The sequence below is a fragment of the Gossypium hirsutum genome, chromosome D01, assembly GCF_007990345.1.
Source record: "Gossypium hirsutum isolate 1008001.06 chromosome D01, Gossypium_hirsutum_v2.1, whole genome shotgun sequence".
NCBI classification, from domain to species: domain Eukaryota; kingdom Viridiplantae; phylum Streptophyta; class Magnoliopsida; order Malvales; family Malvaceae; genus Gossypium; species Gossypium hirsutum.
Window position 1 is genome coordinate 52014699 of NC_053437.1, and position 16218 is coordinate 52030916.

Sequence of the window (16218 nt, forward strand, 5' to 3'; positions counted from 1 at the left end):
TTGGACGCCTTCAACTTTTTGACATTACACATAGGAAGAAATATGGAAACCCTATGACTCCTGAAGCTGCAGAAATTATGGTACGTTTGCTTAATACAGTTTGACTTGTTTTAATTATTTATACTGTTTATTTTCTAATGGTTTATTTCATTTCTTGTAATGCAAATATTGTTAAGTTATGTTGCATTTGTTTTTTTAATATATATTGCGTTCTTAACTATGTGATTTATTTTTTAGGAAAAACTGAAGGATAAAAAGGCGGAGTACGAAGCGATTGCTTCCAGTGATAGTTCTGTTCATATTGACGACATTGATAACCGGATTATCACTGAAGTTTTGGGTCCTGAAAGGTATGGTCGGGTTCGATTTCAAGGATCTTTTGTTAACCCATCCCAATATTTTGGATCCAGCTTGCAACAATACATGCGTTCGGGGAGTCAAGCCCAAGCTAAAGTTCAAAGGTTTACAGACCAGATATCTCAGATGCAAGCGACAAAAACTGAGCAAATTACACAACTTAAAGCGGAGGCAACATTGAGAGAAGCTGAGGTTCAAAAAAGATATGAAGAACTCCAGCTACAACTTAAAGCAGATGCGGCAGCGAGAGAAGCAGAGGCAGCAGCGAGAGAAGCTGAGGTTCAACGAAAGTATGAAGAACTCTAGCAGCAGCTTAAAGTAGATGCGGCAGTGAGAGAAGCAGAGGCTAAAGCGAAGGAAGTAGAGGCTGCGGCGAGGGAAGCAGAACAGCTTAAAAAGTTCGATGAACTCCAGCAGCAGCTTCAGAATATGATGAAGATGTTTCAGCATTCGCAACCGCCGTCGTCTTAGACTATCGTGTAAATATACTTCAATTTTGACTTTGGTATTATCATTTAAACTTTTACAATTTTTGTAAGAATAATACGAATTTTATTTTATTTGTTGACATTTATTTTAAATATTATATAGATTTATTACTTTTGGTTGGTTTAGATTTGGTTTCTTCTGATTTGTTTTTACAAGAGGGCTGAAAATAAAAAAAAAACTTTCCAAATCTGCCAAAATTAGCGGCGTTTTTTGCATAAGCGCCACTAAAGACCATGGTCTATAGTGGCGTTTTTTCCTAAGCGCCGCGAAAGACCATGGTCTATAATGACGTTTTTCGCCTAAGCGCCGCTAAAGACCATGGTCTATAGTGGCGTTTGTTGGTTAAGCGCCGCTAAAGACCATGGTCTATAGTGGCGTTTGTTGGTTAAGCGCCGCTAAAGACCATGGTCTATAGTGGCGTTTTTTGGTAAGCGCCGCTAAATACCACGGTCTATAGTGGCGTTTTTATTTTAAGCGCCGCTAAAGACCATGGTCTATAGCGGCGTTGTAAAAAAAACGCCGCTAAAGTTCCTGATCTTTAGCGGCGTTTATTATAGAAAGTGCCGCGAAAGTTACCGACGCTGTCATTAGCGGCGATCTTTGCGGCGCTAAAAAACGCCGCTATAGACCTAAAAAAGCGCCGCTAAAACCCTATTTTGGTGTAGTGAACGTGACATGTTCATGAACAGACAAGCAATATAGGACCACTTGGCAATTTTGTCTGAGTTTCTGCTCCAAAACTCTCTTTCCTAGTTATCAAATTTTGCCTAATTAATATTATAATCAAAACATTGCAGGCTATCAGAACGGGGACTAAAGCCAAAAAAAAGCAAAATGGTTAATATATCATGTGATTGTCTCTAACATAACATTGATCAATTAATTAACAACGTATTGCACTACTTTACACATACATCACCACAATTTCTAATAAATAATACAGATTTCTTTTGTTTAGAGGGATCGAAAAGCTAGATGAAGTATGGATTAGAATACATTGCCGACCCCTTTCCAAATAGGTGAAATTGGGTGGATCGGACTTTATGCCAAAATCCAAAGACTTCACACTCCTCATAGTTTACACATCTTGGTCTTTAGTGTTTGTAATCGGGGTCAAAGCCTCTAAGCATGCCTACAAACGATGGTGGTGACGGATTTTCTAAAGCGTAGGAATTTTGTTATCAAGTTGTTAGTGCTTCATTAACGTTTTGTCGCCAATAAATGCAAATATCCTACAATGAATGGATGTACATACAAAAATATTGAGTTTTAAATTACTTCTTTTTTTAGTTATTTTGGAAGTGGGGACCATTTTTAGAATTGACTTTTAATAATAAAGTTTATTGTTTAATAATATAATAAGCTAAATATTATTTTAATTTACACTCTATTTTTTAAAGCAAGCAAATATATTATTTTACCTCATTTTAGGTAAGGAAAAAGGAATCTTGTAATCTTTGGTAAAAGAACTTTGTTGCACTTCTATTTCATTTTTAATGATTTAAAATATTAAATTAACAAAATATATAATTTTATAGGTTTATATGTAAAAAAAATCCTTAAAAAATGTAAAAAATAAATAAATAAATCTCCTATATTAAATTTGCACTCAATCAATCAGTGTCATTAACTAAAATAATTAATTAAGCTCATCTGTTAACAATTTTCATATAAAACAATCAATTAATAAAACTAAAATTAATAAAACATATTTAAAATTTTATAAAAATGTATTAAAATTCTATAAAAATCATAAAAATTATTAAAATTATTAAATTTGATATAAAATTATAAAAAAAATCTTAAAAACTTGAACTAGGTCGGAACAGTCGATTGGACTGATTAGATTGAAATCAACAAGGGTATTAGTCCAAAGAAAGCCATTAAATCGGTTGACCTAGGCTGGTTGAACCGATTCTTTTAATATTTTTTAATTTTTAATATTTTATTCAATTGAATTGGACAGATCAGTCAAACTTGTAAATCAGTGGCCTGATCGATTCGACCATCGATCTAATTCTAAAAACCTTGGTTAGAATAGTTCACTCTGACATATGTTAATAGTTGGATAATAAAATTTTGGTTTAATAAAAATATTAAAAAATAAAAAATCTGTCTAATGCTTTCCTTGGACTAATAGCCTTGTAGATTTTAGTTTCACTAGTCCAATCCAAGTTTTAATGTTTTTTTTTTAAGTTTATATCAACTTTAATATTTTAAATATATTTTTTACATTTTTATTATCTTTTAAGAATTCTAATAAGTTTTTTAAGTTTAAATATTTTAAATAAGTTTTATTAATTTTGTAATTTTTATAATTTATTAGATTTTTTATAATTTATAATATTTATAAGTTTTTTTAATATTTTATAATTTTTATAATTTTAGTAAGTTTATATCAATTTGAATATTTTTTATGGGAAAAATATTAGATTAAACCCAAAGTTTTCACGTGTCACCATTTAATTGATCCATCAATTTATTTTAACGATCAATGTGATCAATGGTAAAAACGTTAACAGATGAGATTAATTGATTATTTTAGTTAACGACAGGGGCTTAATTGAATGCGAATTGAATATAAGGGCTTAATCAATTTTTTTTTGCACTTTCTTAAAGGTTTTTTTTTTCATATAAGCCCATTTTACTTTATTATATGTATATTTTTTATAATTAAATTTATATATATAATAAAAATATTTAACTGAAATTCGGGCATTGAAATAAATTAATGAGTACACATTTAATATATCTTGACTTTTATTTATATATTTACTTTAATTAAATGAGAAAATTTTATGAATTTAATTATTTAAAGTACATTCATTTTTAATTTCAATCAATCAAATTTATGAACAAATAGAATAAAGATAACATCACATTTTTTCTTTAAATTATAAACACGTAATGTATTTGATGTTACAATATTACTTTTGATTTTTTTTATGAATATACGAATCTATTATTATTTTTAATATCATATATCCAAAACATTTATGTTATTAAATATAAGGGAAACGCTTAAATATAAAAAAAATATAAATAGTGAAATCGTAAGTAAAAAACTAGTATGATATAAAAGTAAAATAATGTGTTATTTATAGATCCAAAATAGTACAGTTCAATTGTATAGAAAAAAATATGAACATAAAGATATAAATAATATAAACTTTGGTGCATACATTACAACATTTTATTTTATTAAAGTTGTGAACAATCATAAAAAAATGGGAAGCAATGTTGAAATAAACACACATATTAACAAACCATTTGTATGATTTCCAACACACAATCTTTTATTTTCAAATGTAAAGTTTTTATCTTTTGTAGAACATTACAATTATAATGTAATTTTTTTAAAATACAATTAAATATTTTGTTAAAGAAATTAAATTAGACTTACATACTTATTGCTATTTTTAACAATATATTTCAAACTTTTCATATTTCTTATGATAACAAAGGTAATTATTGTTAAAACTTTTAAATGTAATGAAATAACTAGGAATACAAGAGGTGAAAAACATTGTTTATTATATATATATATGATGTTGAATCAAACTTTGTGTTTTACTAGGTGGATTATATTTTGTTTCCTCTATTAAAAATGGACGAATTAATCCTTATACATTAGATTAAAGAGTAAGTTGGTCCTTCCATTAAAACTAACTTTTCATTTCTATAGTTAAGTGATGATGTGACTGATGGAGCAAGTAGGCAATGACACGTGACGTGCCTGATCTAATGTTATACAGTGTAGCAGATTAAACTGGTTGTCGCATTTGAGAAGCTTGAATACGAGCATTTTAGTTGGAATTTAGTTAAGATTTCTTACATTTATTTCAATTCAATAAATTATGTTATTCGAGTCCTTTATTGACCTTAGGGGCCGCATGAGGCTTAAAGGAGAGCTAATACACTTTGTGAGTGTGAATGAGACCACTAGAAGATGCATTTAATGCGATACTGGTCGCTAGGTTACAACACGAAGCATGTGATGTTGCAACATAGGGAGTAGAATAAGAAAAGTACAAAATTGCCTTCAATGTCCCGACACAGTCTAAGGATGTCGCGACATACCTCTAAAGACACCTTGAAGCTAAGCATACTGCCCTCGATGTCGCAACACAGTACCTAATGTGTCGCGACATCACCTCTATATAGGAAATTAATACGATCTAGGGGCATTTTGGTCCGTACAATCCAACTTTAAGCTCGAGAATGTTAGCTAAACTGGGGTTAAGGATAATGATCATTCTAAGTCTATAAATAGGCTCAGCTAACACATGTTATGAACACCTTTTTCTATTGTATAGTTTTCTCTTTAATTTAGTCTTTAGTTTTTCCCTTATTTTAGGTTTTAGATTTTTATTCCTGTTCTTGTTATTTACTTTTGGGGAGAAATCAAACTCTGAAATTATTCTCAAACTCTGTAAGGATTCAATGCTTAAATTCAATACAATCAGGCTTCTTCTAAACTGTATTCTTGAAATTGTTCTTTATGTTTATTCTTTCATTCAAGTTTACATTGTTTATTAGATTCATGAATTAGTGAGTGGAAGTATGAATAATTAAATTTTTTGTAGGCATTTTTAACGGATCAGGTGTTCAGGAAAAGAAGAACCTAAACCCTAGGCCTGACTGTCCTAGGAGCTCATCAAGGTGAGAATTAACCAAAAATTGGTATGACCTATCTATAAAACCTTGGCCCTGAACCGGTTTGGACTGTGAGGTCAGAAGATAAGTAGTTTTTGTTAACTCAGTATTTCAGTGGACGTATCGGAAGATCCTACTGGGGTATTGGCTAGTTGATTAAACAAAAAAAAAACCTCGAGATGACAATAGATTACAGTTACCAAAGCGAGTTAATCACTCATGCCCAGATTTGATATATATTTTATTATTTGATTTCTTGCTTTTCGTTTATTTAATTTTCTTTTATTTCCTTTTTAAATATTTTTATTATAATTTATCCAAAAATCCTTCTTTTAATTCTTCGGACTATAATTCGATTAAAGTATTAATTAGATCTATTTATGTTTAAATTAGAATTAATTTAATGCTCGTCTCCCTTGGGTACAATCCTCGAAGTACTTACCTACTTTGGTGTAACTATATTACAACCTGGCTCGTATACTTGTGGATACTTTTTTTTTCACATCTTTTGTGCATGATTTCTACTTTAGACATTGGTACATCCAGAGGCAGTCAAGTGTTGGATCGCCGGCACCCCTACGGCGCAGCAGAAAAATTTAATAATTGGCGACCCTAACCACGGATCCATGTGTGAGGAACGAATCGGGGTGAAAAGGGTTACGAAATTACCTAATGTTGTTCTAAATAGACAGCAACTTCTCAACAACGTGTAGTCTGATCTACAGTCGAACTAAGCCGCAATCTATCGAGACTCCGACCTCTACGTGATCCACCCAGTTGACTACGAACGGAAGAAATCCCCAAAACAGTTTTGAGAGTGAATTTTCTTTGACGGCTGCTAGACCAAAAACAAAGAAAAACGGGATACTTATATCCTTATTATTTATTTTTTAGGGTTTTTATTTATGAATTAAAATAAATATAATAATATTTTAAATCGAAAATTATAATTACATTAATTATAATATAATTTCGGTAAACCATATATTTATTTGAATTCATATGCTAACCTCATTATGTGTACAACAACCTTGTACATAATGTGTTGGAAATCGAATTAAATTAATTCTATAATTAATTTAATTCAAGTGACACCTAAAAACAATACCAGCTATGGTTTATTCCGTTCATTTTAACTATAGGGTGTGACCCTGTAGGTTCTTGTAACGTTAGCAGTAATACTAGAACGATTCCAATGTTACAAATAATGAGTGGCATCTAACAATGCATCATTGCTACCTAAGTCACAAGAGATCATGATTCGACATAACCTTTTATGATTAACCTTTTATGCAATAATCATTAAGTCCTTTATCTCTGGATTGGACACAAGTCATGGAATAGTCACACTTGTATAGTCCATTCCATGTTCCTTGATATTTTAAGCAGACTACGATATACAAATAAGTATGACATCTCATATCAACTTATTTGAGCATGGCCATGCATTTCTAGTCTCACTTAACCAAGTGGCCTAAGATATTACTCCCATTATGTAGGAGGGACTTATTCTATATCGACCAACCATATCCCTCTACATCGATTGTGGTATATCCAACACCAGCCTTTATAGAACAACCAGTTACGGTGTACGTTTGACTGTATCAAAATATACTACTCACGATGTTGGGATTATCATGATCTTAAGTCTGAGGATCATATACATATTAATCACTATGAGTAATGTCGTGACAATTACATAATAATCTAAGAAACATACTCATAATGGGTCAGTCCAATATGTTGTTCTCTAACACACATATTCATGCATCAATTCTGATATTCCATATCAATGATAACTCTTTATCATCAATCAACTACATGTTAGTCTTAATGCATTATTGTTGTCCTATCCAACAATAATACTTGACTAAGGATCTTTTAAGAATAATCATATTATTCTTAGGACATTATTAGAAAACAGTTTATTTATACACACAGAAAAGAAACTGAAATAATAATGGTAACGCCTTATATTAATAAACATGATAAATCAAGTATGTTATTACAACCATCTCATGATTGATCTTTGGGCATACTCTAACATCAAGTTGTTGGCATCGTTGCCAAGGAGTCAACGTCACTATATTAGTTTTAATTTTTGCATGATAATAGAATAAATAGGAAATGTTTAGGTTATAGTTACGAATTTAATTTTATTGTTATACTAATCTTATCTTTTTGGGTTTAGTGTATGAATTGTAGTAGGGGAATACCTATAGAGCCAGTCACAGATCCAAAGAGAATAATCCAAAGAAATCATTGACAGCAACAGCAGCAACAACAACAGTAGCAACAATAATAACAACAACAACAGATGCAAGATCCACCACCTATTATAGGCAACGTACCATGCGAGAATCTGTTGTTCGATGAGACTAACAATCTAGAAGATCCACCACCACCACAACTACCCGCAAATCTAAATATGGTCGTAATGAGATGACTCTAAAAGAGTATGTGCTACCAAATCTGAATATGATTCAAGAGAGTATAACGAGGCCAGTTGTCACGGCCAATAATTTTGAGATTAAACCAGTTATGATCCAGAACAACTTGCAATTTCATGGAACAATGACAGATGATCCGAGCCAGCACTTAAAATAATTCCTCCAACTTTGTGATACATTCAAATGCAATGGGGTCACTGATAACGTTATTCGTTTTCAGTTGTTTCCCTTTTCATTAATTGATAACAACTTTTCTTGGCTAGATTCACAGGCACTAGGATCAATCATGGCATGAGGTGAACTTGCAGGGAAATTCCTACAAAAGTTCTTCCCATTAGCAAGACGGTCCAACTAAGAAGGGAAATTTCGATGTTCAAATAGTTAGAAGGAGAAAGCTTTCACGAAGCATGAGAGCATTTTAAGACGCTAATTTAGAAGTGCCCACACCACGGATTGCCTGAGTGGTTACGACTGCAAATCTTTTACAATAGGTTGGATGTACATTCGAGGTTAGGATTAGATGGAGCAGTAGGATGAGCCTTAATGAATAGAATGTACGAGGATGCGTATGAATTGATAGAAAGTATTACAATGAATTCTTTTTAATGGCCAACTAAGCAATACACATACAGCCAAAGACCATACACGATGAAGACTGTTCAGGAGGATGATAGATATCAACAACTGATGGATAGAATCAACCGAATAGAGGCTAAGAAGAATGCACCATCTTTTTATGGAGGTGACAAATCGCTCTTCTATTACATTAATAATCCTACCGAGAATGTGAACTACACTAAAAATAGGGGTAAAAATCCTATTCAAATACATATAACCCCGGTTGAAGAGATCACCTGAATCTGAGATGGGCAAAAAATCAAGGAGGAGGTAATAACTCTAACCAAATTAAAAACACTAACTATCAAACTCCTTATTTATAGAAACCTCAGGAAAGGGTCAATCCAAATGATCATATTGCATGTGGTCAACGTCTAGATAGAATTGAGAGGAAGATGCAATCAATGAGAACAGATGTAAAACAGCTGTAGTTTGAGTATACCAATTCAACAAGAACATTGACTAAACTTAAAGATTAGATGAGCCAATTGATAAGCACAATGGGTGATATAAAAAGGCAAATTGGCACCGATATTCTTAGTAATACCAAAAATAATCCTCGTAGAGAAGGGAAAGAGCACATGAAAGTAATAACACTCCAACCGGGTAAAGTATTAAGTAGCTCAGAAAACCTAATTCAGGAGGTAAATATGGAGAATACTGATGATAATCAAGAAAGACCCTTAAAAGTCAACAATGAACCTGAACTAGTAGAAGTAGTTGCACCAGTAGTTGAGCTAGAGATAGAAACAATTAAAGATTCTGTCGTTGCAAAGATACCATACCCTTTAAGGCTAGAAGCTCAGTTGGTGTTTTCCGAGCTTGAAGCTCTGTTCGATTGAGGTGGTATCTACATGACCATTTTAGATGTCATATTGAAGATATTTTTTATTGATTTTTAATTTTAAACTTCTGTTTCTTTTTGGAGGGAATATTTCCTTATGTTTTCCTACTTTATTTTTAGTGGGAAAATCACCAAGAGATTTCTCTCTCTCCACATTTCAAGAATGATGAGTATTAATGAGATTGTGACCACCTCTTTCCATCTTTAAAAGAGATTCATATCAATTCAATCCCCTACTTTTGTCTGTCTACAAGATTATCAAAAGCATTTAAATCTTGCCGTCCAAATTGTTGAGATTTCAAAGAAGCAATCATCCTCTTATCAATCATTTTCGAATCATTCAAATGGGAAAAAAAACAAGACATATATAGAGGAGTTTGAGAAATTCTAACAAAAACAACAACAAACTATGGTTGGAGAATTTAGTGGCCATTCTCAAGCTATCATTGAAACTAGTCAATGAGTGCCCACTCCCTATAGCTCCATCTTGGCACCAAAATTCCAACAGCTTTAATAACAACCTGACACTGACCCTGTTCATGTTCCTGAAGAAACTACCATTGAAGAAAACCCTATCCCCTTTAGGACTAACATTGTTAAATCCCTACAAAATCCTTATACTGTTGATGTTCTAGAAACCATAGCCTAAAATCCCAAAAATAGAAACCTTAATACCATCTTCTCTAAAATTTGTATCTGATTTAGATAAAGGGTTTGACGTCATCATTGATGCCTTGACCACTCAATATGATGAAGTCATTCCTCAAAATCTATCTTTGGTACCTTATGCTACCTTTGAACCCTTATCTAACTCAACCAACACCATCAAACTTGATGAGTTCACAACCAACATCTCCAAACCTAATATGGGAAAGAAAGAAGAAGAAGTGACAAAGAAAGAGATTGAAGGCCAAGAGAAATAATTAACTAAAGTTTTAACTTAGAAAACCTCGTTTGATGAGGTTCAAATGAAAGGGGGAGTGTCTACTAACTTTGGCACTACCTATCCCTAGAGGGTAAGAATAAGATCCATGGCTACCAAGGAGATTGAATCCCTTGCAAGATCCAAGAAAGATAAGGGCTAGGCTCCTATTGTAGTAAAACCTAGTAGGAAAAGAAAGATTTTGATGGATAGTCTCATTGAGTCTGCTTCTGAGTCAATATCCAATTCATTATCTTCCAAGAATGTGCCCCTTTGTGCTATGTTACAACAAAAAAAAAACATCCTAATGTTCTAGGTTATGCTTCTAAAAAGAAGAAAAGGATGAAACAAGTAGGGGTGCTAAAAAGTTTGTCTAATGCAACTGAAACTGGAAGAAAGAATCTTGGCTCAAAAGAAAAAAGTTTTCTTGGATTTGGATTGCTCCAAAAGATTCTATATTGATATTTAACGGATTCATCATTGATTGAAACATGGATGAAAATTCCTTTGTTGATCACAATATTGATCCATTGTTGTAGAATGTTGAAGTTTTTAGATTAGTTTAATATGTTTAGTCATATGTAAAAAGGGTAGTTCATGAATTTTATGCTAATCTTCATTGTGGCATTACAATTGAAACAAGTAAATACTACCACAAAGTTTTTGTAACAGCCCGTTTTTAGTAAAATCAGAACAGTGGTTTCGGGACCACAAAGTTGAGGTCATAAGAAAAAAAAATTTAATATTATTTTATGGTTTTCATTACAATAGAAATATCGTATAAAAATTTCGTTAAGAAATTTTACCAATTACATGTCTAATTTGATGAAAAGAACCAAATTGCACAAAGTGCAAAAGTTGAATTCTAGTAGCTAAAAGTGCCAAATAGCTATGGAATTTAAAATTTAAGGTCCTTATATGGCAAATAGACCATTTAGTGGAGTTAGTAAATAAGGATGATCAGTCATCATTAGAAATTTAAGAAAGTAAAGGGTTAATTTTGGAAAGATGATAAAAATGATGATAAAAGAAATAAATAATTAAATTAATATTTTTTCATCATCTTTCCTAAAACAAAATACATGGAAACCCTAGCCATGGATGTTGAGTTCAAGGAAGCTATTTTTGCTTAATTAGATCCGGATAACCCTAGTACGGAATTGGATTGAGGAAAAAAAGTATCGGATTAGTAGCTTACAAATCTACGTATACTTGTCGAGGTAAGTTCGTGTAACTAAATTGTATATTTATATGTTTAAATTGAACGTTATGATTGTGAAATGTATGATTGCCATGTATAAGTATTGATCACATATCCGAATATATTTGTTAAGTAATAAGTCCTGTTTGAACCTAAGAAATTCGATGGATACAAATGACATTGTCATTAAGGGTTCCCGATTGGTTGTGGTCCTGCATGTGTTACGGACACACCGCAGCTCTTATAAGCATCTCATTAATTGGCTCTCACGAGCTTTCCAATTAATGGTTCTCCAAAGCTTCTCGATATTGGCTCGCATGAGCTTCCCAAATTTGGCTCTCTTGAGCTTCTCGTTATGGCTCATATGAGCTTCTCAATAATTAGCTCGCAAGAGCTTCCCGTTATACAGCTTAAATGAGCTTCCCGTCACATGGCTCAGAAGAGCTTCCCGATTATATGCTCGTATGGGCATACCTGTATATGAATTGACGGATTATAGATTTGTACACTTCGTGTGTACTACTCGTGTATCCAAAAATATTTTAAATGATTCAACGGGCAAAGTTCTTATATGAGATAATAAGAATTCAAGACGAATTATTACGGGTATATATTTGAAATACATGGATATGATTTGTGCATGTTACATGGACACTTGATGTGAAAAGTATATGTATATGGAAATTTGATTATTGTTGAGCTCATACATGTTTCTTGATATTCATATGAAATACATGACTAACATGGGTGATGAGGATATGTGTTAGGGCTTTTGGCCAATTTGGTTTGAATATGCTTAGAATGCTTACCTTAAAAGTGATAAAATGGTAAGTTAAATTCCATGTTATACGAACTTACTAAGTAGTAAATGCTTACTCTATTTTATTTCCTCTGTTTTATAGTAACTCGGAAGCTCGTTAAGGTTGAAAGCTGATCGAAGCCACATCACACTATCCAACGGCCCTTTTCAGTATATATAGTAAATAAATTTTGGTTATGATGGAATGTATAGGTTAACTTGGCCAAATGTTGGCATGTAAATGTTTGTTTGTGATTAGCCATTTGAATGGCTTATGCTTGATACATTTTCACATATATATGGTCTTAACATGTTGATGTGTGTTTGAAATGGTTGAATGACAGAAATCATTTAAGCATATTAATGATTGATTTGAAATAGTAAATTTGGTACAAATATGCTTATATATGTATTTGATCAATTTGCTAAGTATGGATACTTGGTCATATGTGGTGATATGTCATGTATACGACTTGGTTTTGGCTTGATTTGAATGTCTTGTTATGGCTTGTGAATGTGCAAATTGATGTGTTTAGGTAAATGCCAAAATGAGTGAGAAATGTGGCTTGGAAATGGCCTATTTTCGTCCACACGGGTAAAGGCACGGGCATGTGTCTCAATCGTGTGTGACACATGGCTGTGTGTCCCCTGTATCTTGAAATTTTGTACAAGTCAGTATACTCAAAATTTTCACACGACCTAGCACATGGGAGTGTGATTTGGCCGTGTGTCCCCTGCATCTTATAAATTGCAAAATAGAAGGCTCAAATTATTCACACGGCCTAGCACAAGAGTGTGTGGCTTGGCCGTATGACCCAAGTCAGAGAGCTTATAAGTTTGGACGAGTTGGGACACAACCGTGTGTCCCAACTTTGTCCACACGGCTTGAGACATGTGCGTGTCTCTTGACCGTGTGAGACACACGGCCTGGCCACAGGGGTGTGTATCCCCTTCACCATTGAAAAATTTTAATGTTTTCTGAAATATTTTTTGAGTACCCAGTTTAGTCCTAACTTATTTCTAACATGTATTTTGGGTTTCGATGGCTCGCATAAGGGACAATATGATGGATTTAGATTAGTTTCTGATATGAGTGCTAGATGATATGAAATGTCTATTATTTGTTCTGTAAATTTTGGTAATGCTCTGTAACCCTGTTCCGGTGACGAATATGGATTAGGGGTGTTACAGTTTTCATTTGTGGTAGTTGGTACAAATTTGGTCCTAAACAAATCAGGAAGATATTGAACTGACCCACTACCAACAATCTCGAGCTTCAAGAATCCATTGATGAGACTATTGTTGCATTAACCAATGCCTTCACCCTACCTGGCTTATGAAAGGTACTCTTCAAGCCTCTTCTTTAGATCCCATATATGTTGCCTTCTATACTCTTACTACATGAAAGGAACTACCCAATAGCGAAAAGGATTTAGTAACAAAAAGAATGTTTGAAATTCTTATAAGGGTTGTAGATATGGTAGAATTCGATCTAGGATAACTTACATTTTATGAGATCACCAAGTTTGCTGAAAAGGTTTATGAAAATTTTATGCTACCCTATCCATCATTAATCTTTAGAATTATTTATTAAAAAGATCCTAATCTTGTTTGTGCCAATGAGGCTTATGAGAAACCAACACCAGAGCTAAAGCTTTTCCGTAAATGGTTAGAGGGAAAGCATGTTGTTAATGAACCAGAGGAAATAGTAGATCTTGAGTCTAGTATTCCTGAAGCTAAAACAGGTGATCATGGAGTGCCACCATTACATGCGTCAATCCTATCTCCATAAGCATGTGGACAAGAGTCATTATAGATCTTCGAGCCTCAATTAAATTCTACCAAAAAACATTTTGACAAGTTGAAGGCAGAAACAAAAGTTGTTAAAAAGATGATTGATTGAAAGAAAGCCCTTTTTGCTAATCTCTTAACTTGTGCTGATATGAGGAGTAGTTTGGCATATTTGTCAAACAAAAAAAGGGGGAGAAGAATATTGGATTGAGGTGGAGCTATTGGAACTGGAATTGGTTGGCAGTGATGTTGTTGTTGATGATTTGTTTTTGTTGTATTAAAGGGGAGAATTTTTTGAACTTTTTACATTTTTTTAGGATTTCTTTATAGTCTTTTATTTTTCTAGATGATTGTATGTTAAAGGGGGATTTTGTGGGAAAATATGAAATTGACAATTGGGTGCCAATGGGAGTGCTCACTCCTTGGCCACCAAATCTATGTTGCCAATTTATTGAACGATTTATATGGCCTATGTTGGTTTTATGGATGATATCTAGCCCATTCTGGAAGACTATATCACTTGGGAAATCTTTTAATGGAGATTGGGTTAAGTAGAAATTACCCAAAACAATCCCTTAGATCGTGGAATTTGGATTGGATTGTGATTCTATTTGTTGAGCTATCAAGAGTCCATATTTACATTGTTTGATATTATTATATTGTATTAAACTTATCTTATTGTTATATTAGTGGGATTGATATAAATCTTCATATGTAAGCAAGTCTTGAAATAAAATATATATAATTGAGAGACTTGCAAAGATGAATGTACTGAGAGTTTTAAGCACTTAATTTATTCTTTTGGAAACCTTAATGTGTGAGTTCAATTTTGATTGTAAAACCTTGTGTTGTTGCTTTACTTGTTGAATTCACAAAAGGATGAATTTAGTGGTGAGAGTATCGAGTTTTCAAAGTACAAAGGTGAGGGAAATTATCATGGGGTGTGATTGAGTAGGTTCATTTTGTGCAATTGTGAAGGTTGTTGTTTTACTTGTTAAATTCACAAAGGGATGAATTTAGTGGTGAGAGTATCGAGTTTTCAAAGTACAAATGTGAGGGAAATTATCATGGGGTGTGATTGAGTAAGTTCATTTTGTGCAATTGTGAAGAGAGTAGATATTTTTCGCTGAGCTATGCTTCGTAGATGTAGGGAAACTGAACCGCGTAAACAATTTCCTTGAGTTTTGTTTGTTTACTGTTTTGACATTTGGTGGTTGAAGGAATGTCCATTGCCTTACATCGCTTTACGTGTGTAGTCTAATTCTCAACAACAGTCTAGTTCTTTTCATTTTTTAAGCTATGAAAGTGTTAGTATGATATCATTTATCCACGTCAATCATTGGACTGGGTAAGAGATGTTACATTGAATATTCCTCTCACATTGATAGTTTTTTTTTGTCTTGTTTTGAAAGTGATCACTACAACTCTCTTTACTGGACAAGTTTTTTGTCCAGGAAGTGATTACTACTACTGTCTTTACTAGACAAGAGTTAAGTAAACGAGGTATTCAAGTAGAACCATGTTGGCCCTATGTCGAACTAAAAAGGAGGTTTAAGATAATTTGTTTCTTCCATGTTCTTTTGCACGAGCTATATGGTTTGGGACTGAGCTGGGTATTAGAATGGACGATGCTTCATTTCAGCATGTTAGAGACTAGACTCTAAGATGGAAAGAAGATGTGCAAACGAATCATCATCAGGCACATATTATTGAAGCATTTGTCATGTGGGTTATATGGAGAATGAGAAATGAGGTAATATTTAAGAGTACTTATAGTTCACCTTAACATTCAAACTTTGGTTGATATGACTATACGGATTCTTAAAATTATAACACTTAAATCTTTTTAATAATTTAATTTGTTCAATTTGAATAAGTAAACTAAATTATCGATAACCTAAAAATCTCTACTTATAACTGCCCAACTGATTTTATAACGATTGAATATTCAATCCATTAAATACGAACACTACAAACCCTAATTAAGACTCTTAGGTCACCAAGAAAAATCCGAAGGGTAAAATAGTAAACGAGGAGAAAACAAGAAATAAAAAAATTTATTTATTAGAAAGAAATATGGAATTGGAAAAG

General features: G+C 32.8%; 1 non-coding gene across 1 annotated transcript; it reads right to left on the minus strand.

Moving 5' to 3' along the window:
* Nucleotides 1-8300: 8300 nt before the first annotated feature.
* Nucleotides 8301-8407, minus strand: LOC121214201 (small nucleolar RNA R71). Its single transcript, XR_005909787.1, has one exon. It is a non-coding gene; the product is annotated as a small nucleolar RNA R71 (small nucleolar RNA).
* Nucleotides 8408-16218: the final 7811 nt, after the last annotated feature.